Source organism: Pelodiscus sinensis, chromosome 2 (genome assembly GCF_049634645.1).
Source record: "Pelodiscus sinensis isolate JC-2024 chromosome 2, ASM4963464v1, whole genome shotgun sequence".
NCBI classification, from domain to species: domain Eukaryota; kingdom Metazoa; phylum Chordata; order Testudines; family Trionychidae; genus Pelodiscus; species Pelodiscus sinensis.
The window spans coordinates 112,712,837-112,732,008 of NC_134712.1; positions in this window are offsets into that span (position 1 = coordinate 112,712,837).

The following is a 19,172-nucleotide window of genomic DNA, read 5'->3' on the forward strand; positions in this document are numbered from 1 at the left end:
GGGATTTCCCTATCCTGACTTACCTGATTTGCATGGCTTTTCCAGAAATTGTGGCCAGTGTAGACATAGCCTTACTCTTCTGGGGTAACATGGATATAATTTGGAATAACCAACTTCATTCACTTTACTGTAAATGAGAAAGAGGACTTCATTCCTTAAACTTCTAAAACCGTTAGATAAATGGTACAGCTTGAAGTTCCCGAGATTTAATAGGAGCAGCTCTTAGACTACACAGTGCTCAGGTGAGTGTAGATTTTAAAGTAGTGTTTAGAAATATAACAATGCTTTCATTGAAGTTGAACTGAATTTTTGATCTTTCCCAGTTGTGAAGCAACTTAATGTAAATCTAAGAACAATTGTCAGTGGAACAGCTTTCAAAAAGTTGTATAAATAAATTGTTTAACTTACTGGTATAATAAGTTGGCTTTTGAGAGCCAATTCTTTAATATCTCAAGGTCACACTTGGACCCCCAGCCAGTTGGAGGGGTAAAGAAGGTGGCTTTACATGGCACAAAAGGAAATGGGGCCAATCTTCAAATGTCTAAGTTTGTATGGGGTGTTGTGGTAGAGGCTGGGTATAATATAAAAGGAAAGCATATTAGTGGAGGTTAGTGTGCTAATTTTACTTAGCAACTTGAACTGCAGAGAATTTATTTTATAGTTAACTTCTTTTCAAGGCATTACTTCCAACACAAGCAGGAAATGTTTCTAGTACAATTCACCCTTGACTTAGGGGTGGGACCTAAACCGGAAGGGGCAGGGCCAGGATGCTTCTGGGCTTTCCCCCAGACCCTGGATGGCCTGGGAGTGGGGGAGCATGTGAAGCTTCTTCCTGCCCTGCCAGGGGCATAGGTGCCTCATGGGAAAGGGGGGGTAGTGGGACTCCCCCAGACCAATCATGGGGAAGCTAAGAAGTATCCTGGCCCTGCCCCTTCTGGGGCAGCCTGGAGCCATTTCAAATTTTTAAAGTGACACCCTGCCAAAAATTATTGCCCACTCTGGTCTATGTACTAGTCTCTAACTATACAATTTGGTTGTATGGGATAACAGGCTACTTTACCTCTGCAATTGTACACCTGAGTTAAGTATTAGCTTTTTAAGGATTACCCATATTACTTAAAGGTCATAGTTGGCCTACTTATGAAATACTGGGCATGTTTATCAGGTCACTAATCAAAAAAGAGAAAGTTGTTAATCTTTCCCACAGGAAAACTTGCATTAAAATTAGTTTCACAACATCAGTGCTCATAATAGCATGCTATTCATGTGTGAGTATCAAACAGTTCATGTTATCAGTGCTCCTTTTTCCTTCATCCTATGCTCTTCAATTGCTCTATTACTGAATTTTTGACTTGATGGAGATAAGCACAGAAGTAAATCTGAGTGAACTGCTTTCCAGGCAATTCTGATACAGGAGTAAGTGCTTGAAGCCATACTTACAAATGGAATTTTGTATGAAATGCTATGAAGGACCATTGCTAAGTAGCTACAAGCACAGATGAAGAAATTAGATGGAGAATATTGTAGTGATGAGCCTTTTGCAGATTTAGTATGAATTTGGGAGACCTTTAACAAGGCTGTACTTAGTGTTACAGATCTGTGAAAAGGGAATAATACTCAGTCTTTATGCACTGTTTATAAAGGACTTTTGAAATCCTGAATGGTGTTCAGAACCTATAACTTACACTGAAGAGCACTGAATTAATGGCAGCTGGAGGGAAAGGTCAAATATGAGTCCCAATCTCATAAGTATCTGGGAGGGAGTTAATGTTGTAAAGTTCTTTTGAAGATGAAAAATGCTAACTTAATAGAAAAGCAGCTAATGTATACTTCTCACGAGTTTCAATATTGTGCTGCAAGACTTTGCCCTACGCTGATTTGCCCTTATTATTATTCACTGCTTATATGGAATAAAGTACAGCAGCCATAGAAATCTGGATTTCTTTATATACATATACACCATATTTTAGCAAAATATATGAATAAAGAACCAAAAGGAACTTTTACTATAATGAAGTGTAGGTTCAGAATCTGACTACACACTCTTTCCATTCTGGCTGCAGTCCTCTAATAATCTTAGTCACTTTTTCCATGTAAGCAATTTAGTAACCACAGCAATGTTATGATATTGAATGGGGGCAAGAACATGATCCTTACAGATACGGTTTACGGATCCACTTTGAGAACCAGTGAAGGGATGGCCATTCTGGACAACTGAGATTTCAGCTCACTGAAGTTGTACCACAACTAATACAAATTCAATTTACCTTACCTGCAAAAACAGTTTGAGAACAAAATCACTCTTGAAACAACATCTCCGATTTTTCTGGTGAAGCAAACTTGAAATTTTTAGCATTTTGTAGTTTGTTTTTGTTAAATAAAGTACTGGTATAGCACTAAAGTCTGATTAGTATTATGTAATTTTTGTGGGTGATGAAGTAATTTAACCATGCATACACGTTTAAGCTGACTTAAAAACTACTGTATTGAATTGTTGGACACAAACTAGCAGACTTAACTCTGTGGTAAAGAATAAAGTACTTGATTGAGATGGAGGGACCAGCAGCACCCACTGAGAATGTAACTTATATTCACTCTTTATCCTCCTTGAAACACTTCAATAAGACATTTAAATTTACAATTACCAGGAAACTTTCAATTACCTTCTGCCAGCTTGAAAGGGTTTACGGATTCCTAAATGATTGGCTGCAGCTAGGAGGCTGAAACAAAATACTTAAAGAGTAAATTCATGGTCTGTTGCCTATACTGTAATTCATAAAATCAAACTTTCAGAGAACATATGTACCCTCCCCACTCATGTTAAGCTTAAATTGCTACAATAAGGGGCAGCAGAAGTAGCAGTTTTCAATTTTCTAATGTTTGTTTTCGGCTACATCTAAACTACACCCCTCTGTTGACAGAGGGATGTAAATTAGACTTATCGAAAGTGCAAATGAAGCTGGGATTTAAATATCCTGTGCTTCATCTGCATAATGGCAGCCACCGCTTTTTTCGAAACGGGGCTTTTTGGGGAAAAAACAGCAGTTCAGAGGGCATTTTCAACAAATGCCCCATTTCAAAAAATGAGTACAGGATCTTTCAAAAATGCCCCATCTAAACTGCTGTTGTTTTTAAAAGCCCTGTTTTGAAAAAAGCAGCTGCTGTCACTATGCAAATGAAGCATGGGATATTTAAATCCCAGCTTCATTTGCACTTTAGATACGCCTAATTTACATCCCCTAGTTGAGACATAGCCTTAACGACTGCAGCACCAGAAACCATTTTGACTTATACTCCGTGTTAGTCTTAGGTATCCATTCCTGGCACAAGTATTCACATAGGCTATGTCTAGACTGGCAAGTATGATTTTGCGGAAAAACTTGCCAGCTGTCTACACTGGCTGTTTGAATTTCCGCAAGAACACTGACGATCTCGCGTAAGATCGTCAGGGTTCTTGTGGAAATACTGTGCTGCTCCCGTTCGGGCAAAAGCCCTCTTGCGCAAATGATTTGCGCAAGAGGGCCAGTGTAAACAGCACAGTACTGTTTTCCGCAAAAAAGCCCCGATCGCAAAAATGGCGATCAGGGCTTTTTTGCGGAAAACCGCGTCTAGATTGGCCACGGATGCTTTTCCCCAAAAAGTGCTTTTGCGAAAATGCTTTTAACAGAAAACTTTTCCGTTAAAAGCATTATCGGAAAATCATGCCAGTGTAGATGTAGCCATAATCTAATGCTGGAATACAAAACCACTAGACCAATGGCCACTAACCAGTGGATCTTGGAGCCTCAGATAGGTGAGACTGATTTGGCCAAGATGTTATCAAGGGTAGCATTTCAGCTGTACCCTGCCCCCGCCTCAGACTGCTGTGCAACTCCTGCCCTTTGCCTTAGAGTTGTCCCCTCAGGAGCCTCCCACTTGCTGTGCAGGGGAGAAGAGGGGCACTAATGTTAGGGTGCCCTCTCTCCCACAGACGGGCGAGGGGGCAAACAGTACTTGGGATGGAGTTTGAGCTGCTTTTGGGAGTGGTGCAGGGCAGGGGTGAGCTTGCCTTAGCCTCACTTCACCAGCACCCAGAAGCCACCTGAGGTAAGCAATGCATAGCTGGTACCCACATTCCAAAACTCTACCTCAGTTATGAACTCCCTCCTGCAATCCAAGCCTCGGCCCGAGCACCCCTGCATCCAGAGTCTACACCTTAGAACCGTGGTCCAACCAATCAATCATGATCAACTGGTCGATCGCCAGTGTCCAAAATATCAGGCAGATAAGGTTGGTCCAATCCCCTAAGGTTTGACACTAAAAATGGACACATTGAACTTGGTTTCTGTAACTATTTAACTTAATTCTGCTAGTGTTATATTGGCAAATGTTTACTGACCAACACAATCCTTTTTTACACTTGAATATAAAATACAGCATTAGAATTTGGTAGTTAATGGAATACATGTTGTAATAGTCAAGTTAGTGGCTGCTATTAAATTCAGTCTTTACTAACAGTTAATACTAAGTAGTCCCATTCCTCCGAGTCTAAAGCTAGGGCAAACAGTGTGGTAAAATAGCAGTTATGGAAGAGGTAATGACTTGGATCTTACAGAGAAAAAGTTAATTACCAGCTAAATTACAAATTTTGGCTTCCGCTTTGATAGGTTGTACAGTTAACATAGAAGAGGTGCTATCTCACTGCATAATGAACACAACAAAACAGAGTGTGTATTAAAGAAAAGAAAAAGCCTTTCCCTTAAATGCTAATGAAACTGGCAATCCTTGGAAGTGAAGACACTATTCAGTCTTACAAAAACTTACAAAATGGTATGTGTAAAGTATAGAGAATATAGGAGGTAAGGTAAAGCAGGATCAAGACCAGATTGATCAGACAGGGAACATGTGACAAGGCAGGCTTAAAAGACAAGAAAAGCTAAGCCAATCATAATTATTTTCAATGGGTGCAGAAAAGCTCACATCTCTCTTACATTCATGAAGAAGCAAGGTTTAAGTCAGACAACAGGAACCACTATTGCAGTAGCAGAGAGGAATGTGGTATGGTCAAGTATGTTAAAAATTAACCTTGCTCAAAGTACACAATTGAAAATAAACAATATAAAGAAATTCCCCAAGTGACAGAACCTTAATGTTACACTACTTGCAAGTGAAAAGCTGCCCAGCTTTTAACCCAACATAGCCAGCCAAACAAGTCACAACAAACACTCCCAAGGCATTAATTACCCAGAAACTCTCAAAATAGAGCAAATGAATAACACAAATGATGTACAGATCCAAGAGCTGAGACTTACAACACTTCCACCACCATATGTGTGAAACAACATATTGGAAGAATACTTAGTTATCAGGTCTTCTGCACCTCTTCCGTTCTGGGTAGCTCTGTCCACAATACTAAACTCATGGTATAGGCAGCTAATAGGAAGTGGCTTCCACAATCAAAGTGAGAGTGCTGATCCCCTCATCATGAAAGGTACGTGTGGTCATGGTCCTCCAGTCCTCTCTCAGATGGACACTTTTGGAATTACCACCAGAAAAACCTTCCAGTTAAATACTTCTGCCTTAATAAGTCAAGTATTATTATTTCCCCACTAGCTACCCTAATAAATTAAATACTCTACCTGCCATCATCACTCCTTATATATTCACAGTCCTGTACTTCACTGGCATTGTAAAATATCATGTCAAAGCTTTAAACTCTAGGAGTTGTTTAAAAAGTGACAGGCAGACCATCTCCCTTTGTATAGTCATTCAAAACTGAATACATCTGTTTGCCTTGCTCTCTTACACATACCAGTCTGCTTTTTTACTCCTTGTATCTTGCAGAGCTAACACAGCTAAGAGGCAATTTGCTGTATTCCTCACTGTGACTGGGGAATGCCAGGGCAGACAAGTTGTGCACTTTGCTCTTGATCCCTGACAGGGACAGGAAAGGGGAAGAGCAATCACCCACCCACCCACACACACAGTCCCCCGGCCAGAGCCCCTTCGCACACCCCAACCCTGACTCCTGCACCCTCCCCACACATCCCCAGCTCTCTGCTCTGAACCCCTCTTTAAGGACCGGAGCAACACTGGGTAAATGTGCTAGTAAATATAAGTGGTTGTGACATACAGGCAGTCCCCGAGTTACGCGGATCCGACTTATGTCGGATCCGCACTTACGAACGGGGCTTTCTCGCCCGGGAGCTCGCAGGCAGCGGGACCGCCCAGAGCGCAGCGGTCCCGCCACCTCGACCTCCGGGGCGAGAAAAGCTGCTCCGGGTGCCCCTGGTCTGCTGGAGACGGTCCCCAGCAGACCAGGGACACCCAGAGCAAAGCCGGGGAGGCGGAGGGGTCCCACGCCTCTGAGGCTTTGCTCTGGCAAAGCCTCAGAGGCGCGGGACTCCGCCACCGCTGCGGCTTTGCTCCTGGTGTCCCTGGTCTGCTGGAGACGGTCCCCAGCAGACCAGAGGCACCGGGAGCAAAGCTGCAGCAGCGGCGGGGTCCTGTGCCTCTGAGGCTTTGCCATAGCAAAGCCTCAGAGGTGCAGGACCCCTCCGCCTCCCCGGCTTTGCTCCGGGTGTCCCTGGTCTGCTGGGGACCGTCTCCAGCAGACCAGGGAGACAGGGAGCAAAGCCGGGGAGCACGCGGGCAGTGGACAGCCCAGACCAGGGAGACGCAGAGCAAAGCCGCGGAGGACCCGGGCGGTGGGACCGCGGTGGTGCGTCTCGGTCCCCCGCCTGCGTCTCCCTGGTCTGCTGGGGGGGGGGGGCACAGCTAGTACACCTCCCCCCAGCAGTCCAGGCTTTTCTCCGGACGCCTGTGGTAGAGCAGCTGGGGCGCTGCCTGTTGGTCCCGCAGCGCCGCTCCGGGTGCTACTGGACCAACCTGGCAGCACCCCAGCTGCTCTGAATCTGAATTCAGCAGCAGCTGAATCTGGACGCCAGTTCTGACTTTCATACAGATTCAACTTAAGAACAAACCTACAGTCCCTATCTTGTACGTAACCCGGGGACTGCCTGTATTCTAGTGTCGTGGGGGGTGGGGAGAGGAATCTTAACTCGTGGTCATGGGATAAAACGATCTGCAGCAATAGAGAAACAAGTCAGAAAGAGCCCTATTTTCATGTTAATATCTCATGCCACACCATGTGTTCAAAACATGAGCCTGGGATAATGGACCTCACCTCATATCCTAGTCTGTGCCACAAATGAGAATGAGAGGCTTTCTAGCTTTCATCCTAAGCAATCCAGGGCCTTCCTTTGGCACCTATCTGCAATTTGAAAGCATTATTTTTGGACAGTCAGGTGCTAAATAACGTTTGACCATGCTACACAGAATATGGAGGCAACTGGTTATACTCCCTCTTTTGGTGACCTGTATGGAAGAAATCTATGGTTCAGTGTAATCTCATACACAACAGCCCACCACACACAGCCAAACAACCACTTAGCAGCCTTCCTTGCCTGAACAAGTCATAGAAACAAGTGCCAGTAGACGAATCTGACACCATTCCCTACTAGTCAATCATTTAAAACTCTCTACTTAAAACCAAATACAAGAAGGGACGTAGGTTCTGATCCTCCATTTTCCTGCACCTTATGCAATCATTTACACCAGTGCAAAGTGAATAAAAAAAATGCTACCATGGTGCTGTGGAAGTGTTTTTAACTAGTCCAAGTAACTTCACAATTTCTTTGCTCCCTAGTGACTTGATTGTCCATTCCAGATATGTAAATGATAACACAAGTGCAGGGCAAAGTGAATGTAAAATAATACCAGATCAGAATGATAGCTTTGCACAAGTATAAGTGACTGGACAAAGTCCAGGGATTCTAGAGAATGAGATCACAGTGGCTCCAGTTCTGGGAAGTTCATAAACAAATGCGTAAGTCTGTCTCTATTAAGGACTGCCCTTAAGTATATCCTTAACTATCTAACCTCTATGGAATTTACACATGTACTTCTGCACTCTCCCTCAATAGGGATTTTTTTAAAACTAGGAATATGTTTAATAAAAACATAAAAGGTCCATGTACTGCAGGAATCTGTATGCTTGCTGTGTACAGGTTTTAATAACTTAAAATAAGTCTGATTGCTGCCTCAACCTGCTTGGTACACATCCATTTGCCTTCAAAGGTTGTAAGAAAATCAGTGTAATCTGTCAAACCTGCCATCATTTTAAGTCTTGTCTGTCACAGAGATTTAAAAACAAGGAAATAATCCAGCAAATTCCAGGACTGTATGATACACATATGTTCCTACAAACTTCATTTACAGAAAAATGTGTATGGAAGTCAGAGAACAGACATATTTCTCATTCAACAACCAAGACTGCCAATGCACAAAAGAGCAAAACCAAGTCTCATTTTCCTGAGTGGCAGTCAGCCCCACTTACTTCCCCAGAGATCAAGATTTTAAACATTTCAAGTAGACCATAAAACCACCAGTTAATCTGCACCACTTGGGTGAACTAGTTAAGCATTAATTAAACTCACAGTAAAAAAAAAAAAAAAAAAAAAAAAAAAAAAAAAAATCTTACCACACATATTACTAGTCTGAAGATTGTACAGGCAGTAGTACCACAAACAGCCAGATGGGGGATCTCCAAAAGCAAGTTACTGTTCATGTTAGTAAAAGGTAAATATAAAATTTCTTTCCACCACACTCTGTATAAAGCAGAATTAAATTGAATGAAAAGATTGCAGATTAAACTGACCAGGTTTTTAATCCTTTCCCAGCATCTGTAGTCACATTTTTTTTCTCATCTCCTGTTGCATATTTGTTGTATGGTCTGAAGCGATCATGTTTTGATTATAAAATAATCTCCTGAGTGTGACTTTACATTTGGACTTGGTCCTTATGCTAATGTTGCAGTAGTACCATGGAGGGTAACACTGCCATAATGTGAGAGAGGCTGGGCAAAATACAATAGGCAGCTACTTGGTAATACAACTAAGTAATTAAAAAAAAAACACACTCACCAACTTCAGTCTGGATTCCTTATTCTTTTTCTTGTGAGAAGGATTTGATGATTAACAAGAAGAAGTCTGCATTTTGCATATTTTGCCTGTGGACAATTTGTACCTGAAAGCAAAGTTGTACATAAAACACAAAATTTGGGTCCAGGGGCTACTGAATGCAAGTGCATGATGACAAACTGTATGTAAGTTTCACCCACATTGCAGTTCACCGTCAGTTCCAAACCTCATCAACTGTGCTCTGCAAGTCATGCCAAACTCTGCATGGTGGTTTTTGTTATTGGAGGAGGAGATCAACAACTTCCTTAGAGACCTAAATCAGGATTTCAAACCCAGCCTCTAATGCTCCATGCCAGCTGGCTAGGTTATTAGCAATTCTTTAGAGGAGATTGGCCAAGTTGTGCCCTCATTTCTGTGGTTTTTGGTGAGGTCTAAATCTGAGAAGAATTTGACCCAATTAATCTACAAATTATTGTATATAACATGGTCATTCCAAGTGCAACTGACAAATAACCCATGCTGAGCAAAACACTTAATGCTGTCACCTCTTTATGGTGACCAGCAGAGGGATATCAGAATTCCCTGCAAGGAACTGTAAGACCTTTTAAGCCTGGTTAACACAATGTTTGTACAGGTGTATCTATTTTGGTTAATGGTAATTTTTAATACCAAAATATTTATGTCTGCATCCACGATAGGGGTTGTGCTGTTATATAGCCACTGAGGCTATGTCTGCACTACCTCTTATGTTGGTATGAGTGAGTAAGGCTATGTTTATACTGCACTTTTGTCAGTGGTAAAACTTTTGTCAGTCAGGGGTGTGAAACCCCACCCTCCACCCACCCGACAAAAGTTTTACCAATGAAAAGTGCTAGGATGGACTGCGCTTTGTTGGTGTGAGATGTTCTCCCACTGACAAAGTTACTGTGCTTTGTACAGTGGGAGAGCTCTCTCCTGCTGGCAAAGAGGGGCTAAAAGAGAAACCTTATGACTACACAGCTGTGCTACTTGTAAGGTACGCAGTGTAAATCACCCCTCTGAGCAACGCAAGTGACATTGACGCAGGTGCTGGTTTAGGTGTTGTTGCGTTGGTGGGAAAGCATCTGCTGACAAAGCTACTGCCACTCACGGGGGCTAGAGTAGTTAAGCTGAGGGGAGAGCTCTCCCCCATCAGCACAAAGTGGCTACATTAGAGAGCTTACAGAGGCACAGCTGCACCACTATAAACTCTCTCCTGTGGCCAAACAGAGGGAACCAACCGGAGGGCACCCCGCAGGGATACGGGCACTGTGTCCATTGCACTCCCAGGCTACGTCTACATTGGCATTATTTTACGCAAGAACTATCTGTGGAAGAGTTCTTGTGCAAAAACTCTTCCAGAAGAGAGCGTCTACACTGGCATGTGCCTTTGTGCAGATGTGCTTTTGCACAAGGGCATCCATGCCAGTGTAGACGCTCTCTTGCACAAGAAAGCTCTGATGGCCATTTTAACCATAGGACTTTCTTGCACAAGAAATTAATGTTGCCTGTCTACACTGGCCTCTTGCGCAAGAACAGTTGCACAAGAGGGCTTATTCCTCAGCGGGAGCATCATAGTTCTTGCGCAAGAAGCGCTGATTTCATACATTAGAATGTCAGTGTTCTTGCGCATGAACTCGCGGCCAGTGTAGACAGGCAGCAAGTTTTGGCGCAAAAGTGGCTGCTTTTGCGCAAGATTGTGCCAATGTAGACACAGTCCCAGCCTCCTCTCTTCACAGGCCTAAGTCCAGGCCCTAACTCTGGTTCTGCACATTGCATTCCCAGCACCAGCAGGCCAGCCTATGGCTCCGTCTCCACAAGTGCTGAGAAGGAAGTGTAACTGGTTTCTTTCTTGGAGGCTCACACCTAGTAAGAGGAGAACAAAGAGAAACCTCAATACTTGGCTGTTTAGAGACTCCCATCATATATATAGTAGCCCAGTGTCCATGAGTCTGTAACGCTGAAATGCTGGCTGTTCCCTCTGGGCGGCACTGTTGCTGAAATGCTGGCTGTTCCCTCTGGGCAGCACTGCTGCTGAAATGCTGGCTGTTCCCTCTAGGTGGCCCATGCTGCATGGGGAGTGGGGGGCCCAAACGGCCGCTTGCTCCCTCTTGGTGGCCTGGCTGAGCGGTGCAGAAGTCAGCCGAGCGCCATGGCGGGAGGGGAAGGGGGCGGGGCGGTGATGTGCAGCATGACGGCGGAACCAGGCCCCGCCCCCTGGCCGTGAACGTCACCGCCCCACCCCCCTTCGCCTCCTGCCGTTGTGCTCTGCTGACTTCTGCGCCGCTCCATCAGGCCGTCACGTGGGAGCAAGTGGCGCAAGCGACCATTTGGGCTCCACAGTCTCCATGCAGCACAGAGAGTGTGGAGCCCAAAAGGTCATTTGGGCTCTATGGTCCCCCGAATGAGAGGCAGGAGAGGGAAGAGAAGAGAAAGAGAGACAGAGAGAGAGGCAGGAGGTGGAGGAGAGCTCAGAGAGAGAGAGGAGGCAGTAGGAGGAGCGAGAGACCGGAGGCTCAGGAGAGAAGACCGACATGGAGGAGAGACCTGAAAATCCCATCTTATGACGGGCTAATTGGCTAGTTAAAAAGAATACACTAGAGTTTAAGACAGCTCATCGTGCTGACTAGATGTTATGGAGAGGAGTGCCTCTCATGGGTTCAACTCACTGCCACAGCCAGTGTTCCCTTTAAGATTTTCCATCCATGAGCAGAGTGCGTTTTGTCTTGTGCACCAATATTGAGGTCACGTGCGCGTGTGTGGACGTGTGCCACCATAGCACCCAAGTTATAAACCTCTTCCTTTTCCCCCTCTGCTGCCATGTCTCCCATCCTCCCCTCACCCCATCCGCTCCCCTGGTGCCTGCTGCTGCCTCCCACCCCTCATCCTCCTCTGCTGTCCTGGCTCCTGCCCTTCTCACTCCCCTCAGCCCTCCTGGGACTTGTCCCACCTCCCCATCCTCACTGACCCCTGCGCCTGCCCTTCCCATCCCCCCTGTGCCCACCCCTCATCTAGCTCCCATCCCCATCCCCTCTAACCACATACCTTGCTCCAACCCCACTGTCCTCATGCCTACCCCTCCTTTCAACCACTCTTCTTCCAGCACCCACTCCTTCCTCTTCCTTTCTCTTTCCCACATTGCCCCTCCCCTCTCCTCTCCACTTCTAGCATCACCCTGACCCCTCCCCTCCCCCCTCAACACCTTCTTATCCCCCCCCCCCACCTCCTCTCCTTTTGCTCTTTCCCCTCATTGTCTCCTCTTGTCCCCCTGGCATTTGTGTCTCCTCCACAATGGCCCTGGGTGCCTTCCCCTTTCTTCTCCTGCCCTGGCTCCCTCCTCTCCCCTCAGCACTAGCCCCTTCCCCTTAGTTATCCCCCTGCCCCTTTCCTTATCTTCTGCCATCCTGACACCTGCACCTGCTGGGTGGGGCACTATGGCAGGCAACGCCGTGCGTGCTGGGGCTTGAGCCAAGGCCTTGGTGCAATTTTTAGTACTGTGGCCTAGGCTCCAGCAGTTGCCACTGAGGCTGTGTGATGGCTGCTCAGCTATTCCTGGGGCAGGCAGTTACCCACCATGCGGACCCACCCTCAGGAGCAGTAGGGGCCACAGCTACACAACTTGCTGAGGGGGCGAGCAGGAAGGAAATTCTTGGTGTGCGCCCCTTACAGGGAACCCTGGCCTCAACGCCTCCTGCCAGTCCTGCTGGGAATTCGCTCTATCAACCCCCCAGGCACCCTCTGCTAGCAGTGTCTCACCACCATCACTTCCATGCTGTTCCATGTCTGGACCCACCTTGATCCTGATCCAGGGCATCCAGGGCAGAGCCCCATTGTATTGCCCCTCTCCTCTCCCAGGGGGAGCAGCAACCCACAGTCTTGTCACTCACTTCAGAGGACCCACTGCAGTCCACAGTGTGGCCTCTTACCCCAGAGGCAAACTGCAGTCTTCAGCCCTGGCAAGTGTAGTGGCCGGGGGAGAGGGGAGGGCGGGGGGAGGGAGAGGACCAGCCTCACCCACTATCCTGGACCTCAACCCAGGGACCCTTTAGTAGCAGCCTCTCATTATCCCTCCTCCAGTCCTAACATCACCTGCTTCTCTGGGTTCCTTCCCCACAGCCCCAGCACCTTTTGCACCTGACCCAAGCTCTCTTCTACCAGAACCTTGAGCCTTTCAGACATAGCAAGGCCGTCCCTACTGCACAGCCCTCTGGGAAGGAAGGAAGGAAGCCAGCCAGCCTTCCCCCTCAGATTCCTTGCAGTAGGCTCCCTTTCCCTGGTCTGCAGCTACCCTTTTATCAGGGTCAAATGTGCCCAACTTATCTGTAGATGCACCTGTGGCTGCCTGACCCTTAGCCTCTTTAGACTGTTTTTAACACTTGTAGAGCCAACATGAGGCAGATATCCTGTTATAGTGCCATAGAAATAATTTAGATTACATAAATGTGTCTGTAAATTTCCTAAGAACTCATGCATACACAGAAATGTCCTTTGGTCTCCCTAGACTCATTTATTTATATTTTAAAATTTATAAAAGCTTCCCTGACTCTTATTCAATTACTATGAGAGCTACAGAAGACAAAATGTGCTAAGTGATTCCCTGGGCTCATTGATCCGCAACTATCTCTATCACATTAGATAGCTTGGAACTACCTGTCAATATTTCACGTGGGCAGGGTGCAGGTACTTCTACCTGTGAAGCTGGCATTTTGCTGACACTTCATCAGACGGGATCCACCTGCTGAAAAGTAGAGTGATGAATAGAAAATGCATCTCCCAGTTAGACAGCATAGGAAAGACAATGTCTTTCTAGCAGATGGTTTAGAGTAAATCCTTTTCTATTTACATTTCTGGTTTTATGTTTACCCAAGCTGGGAAGTTTCTGTTCTAATGCATTTCTAGTTTCCTAGCTTACCTCCTTAGGCTTGTCCCAGTGGCAGTTGCCTATTTTATTAACAGTGTCTTGTTTTTAAGGCATGTGTATTTGATAAGAAATGAACAGAATTAATTTAAGGGCCAAACATTCTGCCATCAGTTACACTGGTGTAAATGCAGGACAGCTCCTTTGACTTCAGTACCCTGATGTTACACCAGCACAGCAGGGGAGAATCTGACCCTAAAGACTCAATCCTGCAAGGTTCAAAGCTCCCTCTATTCTTCCTGAGGGCACTTCACAGGACTGGACCTGTAGTAGCTGACTCATTTCTATAGTGCAGTGTAGTAGTTAGAATCTCTCTTCTACTACCTGGCAGTTTTCCTTACAATGACACTTTGGAAGTTCCTCCCCCTCTTTATTACTCTTTCATCAGTTCTGCCGAATCCTAGTCAGACTCTGATGTCTAGGAGATTTGTAGTGGTAGCAATAAAACAGGCTGCTAACAAGGAACTGTTAGCAAATCTCATAGCATCCCGCTGCTGCAATAGTTCATTGAAACACTGCCACAAGGAGCCTTTCTAAGCAAACTGTAAGTGGTAGCCAGGGAATTGCTGCCATCTCTTTTAATTAAAAAGGATATTGGTTAAACTGAGTACCTTCATCATCCAGGCAATGGCTTTTGCCAGGCAGGGGCTGAAAAAAAATGTATAGTAAGGAGTCCAAGAAAGCCAGGAAGACATTGAAAGATGACAGGCACCACCCTGGGTACCATTGCCAAATCCACAAGTGATGACATAAACCAATAGCCAAAGCAGGAGGTATGTCTACACCAGTGTTTCTTAAGCTGTGTTCCGTGGCACACCAGTGTGCCGCAAGGCAGTCAGAGGTGTGCCGCGGAGAACAACACAGTTCAAAATGGCCACCCTTAAAGGGGCAGGCAACTTTTTTCCTCAATAACTTTCCCCCCCGAACTCCTTTTTTTTTTTTTTTTTGCTCAACAAAAACATTGTTGGTGTTCCTCATAAAAAAAAATTTTGTTTGATGTTCCTCGGTCTTAAAAAGTTTAAGAAACACTGGTCTACACTGAAGAGTTTTTCCCGGAAAAATGGCTGTTTTTCTGGATAGACTACACTTATGTCCACAAGGCTATTGCGTTCTTTCGACAGAAAGTCAAAAGAATGGAGGGGTTTTTCTGACAGCCGTAAACCTCTTTCTCCGAGGAAGAAGCCTTTCTCCGAAAAAGCTTTTTTGGAAAAAAGCAAGTATGGACACGGAAGAGTGTTTTTTCGAAAGAAGAGGCTTCAAGAAAAAAGCACAGGTGCCCTGGTGGCTACTCCATCCACAGTAATCACAAATGAAACGCAAGTGTCCAATCAATGTAGATGCCATCTTTCGAAAAAGCACATTGCACATCATCACACTTTTGCTGTGTGGACGCTTTCTTTTGAAAAAATTTTGTCCAGAAGATCTTTTCCAGAGAAGCTTCTTCCGAAAGAAGCTTGCAATCTAGATGTAGCCAGGGAGGGCATTCAGTGCCAAAACCTACCCCCCGGCCCTCTAGTCACCATATGGATCCATTTAAAAATGCATTTCTTCCCCTCTCATATGATCCTGGAAGGGCACTCTAGCATTGGTAGGCCCAGGTCTGGGACACGGCCACATTAGCAGACCTCATGGGCTATGTCTACACTGCGATACAAAATCTGTGGCAGAGAGCCTCAGACCCTGGGTCAACAGACTTATGCTCACAGGGCTTGTTGTACAGGGCTAAAAACAGCAGTAGACCCTCCCTCCTGACTGGGTTTCGGAGCTTGGTTTCAAGACCAAATTTCCACAAGCCCATTTGCATCCTCAACAACTTCAAGAGAATGTTCATGGCCTCTCTACCATTGACTATTACATGAGCAAGGGAAAGTGAAAGAGAAGGTAGCTCTGAAACCCACTAGCCCAGGCAGGATGGAGCGCATTTGAGGTTTGTCCACATTAGGGATTTTTGCACTGATGTTGCTATACCAATGTATTACTGAAGTCTCCCCAGCGTAGAGGTGTAGTGCTTGTCTAAGGGGAGGCATCCATGTGATGAGTAACTGTAGCAATGCCAGTGCAAAGTTTTCTAAAGTTCATGGCAGACAGCAATATTTTAGCGCAGGAAGTGAAAAATGTAGTTTTCAATTCAAATGGTATGTGAGGTAGCAAGAAAGTTACTGCTTTTCTCTCAACTTGGATAAGGAAAATAGTCATTAATGTCACATGTATTTGTTTACAGTTGATTTCTGATCCTTTCCACTTAGAGTCCCATGTCAATCCCCCTAGTGCAATGTTTGGGTTGCAAATGCCACATGAAAATGTTTGTTAGTGAATACAAATAATCCAAACTCACTATTAGAACAACAACAAAACCCATCCAAAACATTTTTAGGTTGTAGGTTAAAGACCTGGGGCATTTTTATTGAAATTTGTGGCCACATTTGAACTGATGGCAGCCCTTCCTTCATATGCAGATCTTTTACTCTTGAGCTAATGAGAGGAAAGGTGAGCAGACAGCTGCGGATATATATCCAGAGTAGGACAGAAGACAGTTTTAGAGTGTTACCTAGCTCAGTCTAACACGTGTGCTGTAACTTGAGGCAAGATGAGCCTCTAATCTGTGCTACTGTACAACTTACCTTGTCTACGTTACAGTTATATGACATGTATGTTAGAACAAGGTAACACATTCTAACCTTGCCCATACTCTGAATCCTACTCTACATGAACCGGTTCTAGAAAGGCACATTCACCTGAAGGAATATCAGTGGTGTAAATTGGAAGCTCTTTGGCATTGTCTTTTTGTTCTCTGTTTGTACAATGCTTATCACAATCAGTTCCTGGTCTATGACTGGCATTCTTAGGCACTACCACAATACAGGTAACATACAACAACAACAAAGCGGTACTAATCACCTGAGAGCCTTTTGCACAGTCCAGACCTGATCCTCTGAAGTGCTGAGCACCACTCACAGAGTACTTAATGCCTTCACTTTAATTGACTTCATAAAGGCTTAAGAGCACTCAAGCTTCTCCAATGTTTGGGTGGTTAGCAAGGTCTTCCTGAATAAGCCTGATAAATTCTGTTTACCTGAACTTCCTGAGCCTGTTTTTCTGCCCATCTCTAGACCCAGAAGAGAAGCTATAAATGCTGAACATACTTGAACAGTTCTCTATGTTCATGCTGCTGACAAAAGCATTTTTGACCGCTTGCTTAGCTCTACTGCTCAGATCATGTATCATTAATGAGACTAGTATCAGAGGGGTAGCCGTGTTAGTCTGAATCTGCAAAAGCGGCGAGGAGTCCTGTGGCACCTTATAGACTAACTGAAGTGTTGGAGCATAAGCTTTTGTGGGCAAAGACCCATCCAAACATTTTTAGGTTGTAGGTTAAAGACCTACAACCTAAAAAGGTTGCTTCGTCAGATGCAACCTTGCATCTGACGAAGTGGGTCTTTACCCATGAAAGCTTATGCTCCAACACTTCGGTTAGTCTATAAGGTGCCACAGGACTCCTCGCCACTTTTATTAATAAGACTGTCTCTCAAGGTTCAGAGTGAGGGTATGTCTACACTACCACCCTAGTTCGAACTAGGGTGGTTAATGTAGTCATACGAACTTGCAAATGAAGCCCGGGATTTGAATTTCCCGGGCTTCATTTGCATGTTGCCAGACGACGCCACTTTTAAATGTCCGCTAGTGCGGACTCCGTGCCCGCAGCTACACGCGGCACGAACTAGATAGTTCGGAATAGGAAGCCTAGTCCGAACTATCTGTACTCCTCGTGGAACAAGTTCGTATGACTACATTAACCACCCTAGTTCGAACTAGGGTGGTAGTGTAGACATACCCTGACATTTTATATTAGCCAGGACACACTTATAAGTGACCTGGCTATGTTCCATATTCTACCGTGGGCTGTCTGCATAAGAATAGTACTGCCTGAAAAACAGCCCAGGGCAAATTATTTTGCACTTATCATATTAATTTTCCATTATAATATTATGGATATAATCAGACCTTTCATATTGAAAGGGCAAATTCTTCTTCTCAAACTGTATTGCTTATCTGTTATCTATTGGATTGTCCATTGTTTTACCACCATCTGATGGTAGGCACTAGAGAAGGCCAAATATGGTTATTATCCAAATGGCAGATCTCTTCATGGCATATTCTTCACTCCTGCATATAGAACTTCCCTTTGGGTGAGTGGCGGGGCTCCGATTAGAACAAGTGACAAACATGGTGTGGAGCTAAGTGGACTGCCTTAGAGATCGGAGTAAAGGGAGTTTTCTCTTCACGTTTTCCTGTTGAGAAGATCCTACTTTCAAGTAGGAATAAGGGATCTTCCGGAAAAGGGCTTATTTTCCGCAAGATCCCATCTAGACTGGCGCTTTTCTCCGGCAAAACCCTGAGCCGGAAAAAAGCGGCAGCCATGTTCATGCAAATGCCACGGGGGACATTTAAATCCCCTGCGGAATTTGCAATTCCAAAGTGTCTCATTAGCATCCCTTTTACGGAAAAGGGTGCCAATGTAGACACAGCCTTATAGTTTCCACTGCTCTGATTTTTTAACCAGTTGTGGAGATTGTCCTGGTCCACACTACTGAATTACTTCAACACAATACAAGTACGTTACTCAGAGGTGTGAATAATTCATACCCCTGAGTGATGAAGTCATACTGGCCTAAGCACAGGTTTAGACTGCACTATGGTGGCAGAAGAAGCTCTCCTGCTGACATAGCTACTACCTGTAACAGAAGTGGATTAGCTAAGCCAATGGGAGAGGCTAACACTGAAGTCTTGGTGCACCTCCAGGCTGAAGCAAGCAAAACCTATGACTGTGGCTTCTTGAAGAGGATCCTTCAGGAATACAATGATACCTCAGCATCAGAGGAGAACACAGCCATAGCAATCCACAAGGCACTGCATAAAGATGGGGCAGTAGTACCCTTTCTGGTTAGTGTTCTTGCTTGCTTTCTGTGGTGGCCATTCATGTGGTGGCCACACATGAATCCTGTAAATTGCATTGGTGCAGCTCAAGAACTCCATCTGTGCAAATCCCACAAATATTTCAGGGATATTTCCAATCATTACAATCCTGGAGGCCAGCACAGTACTAACAGCCTTGCAAACTTGCATATCTACTGTGCCACCTGTGGCTTTACCAACCTTGCTCTGACTGACATCCACAGACTGTTACAAATCTGCTGGTGGCCTTCACGGAGCAAAGGCCACACACTTGTCCTTCTTCCACCCCTTTGACCCATTATCTGCAAGCATTGTCATGCAAG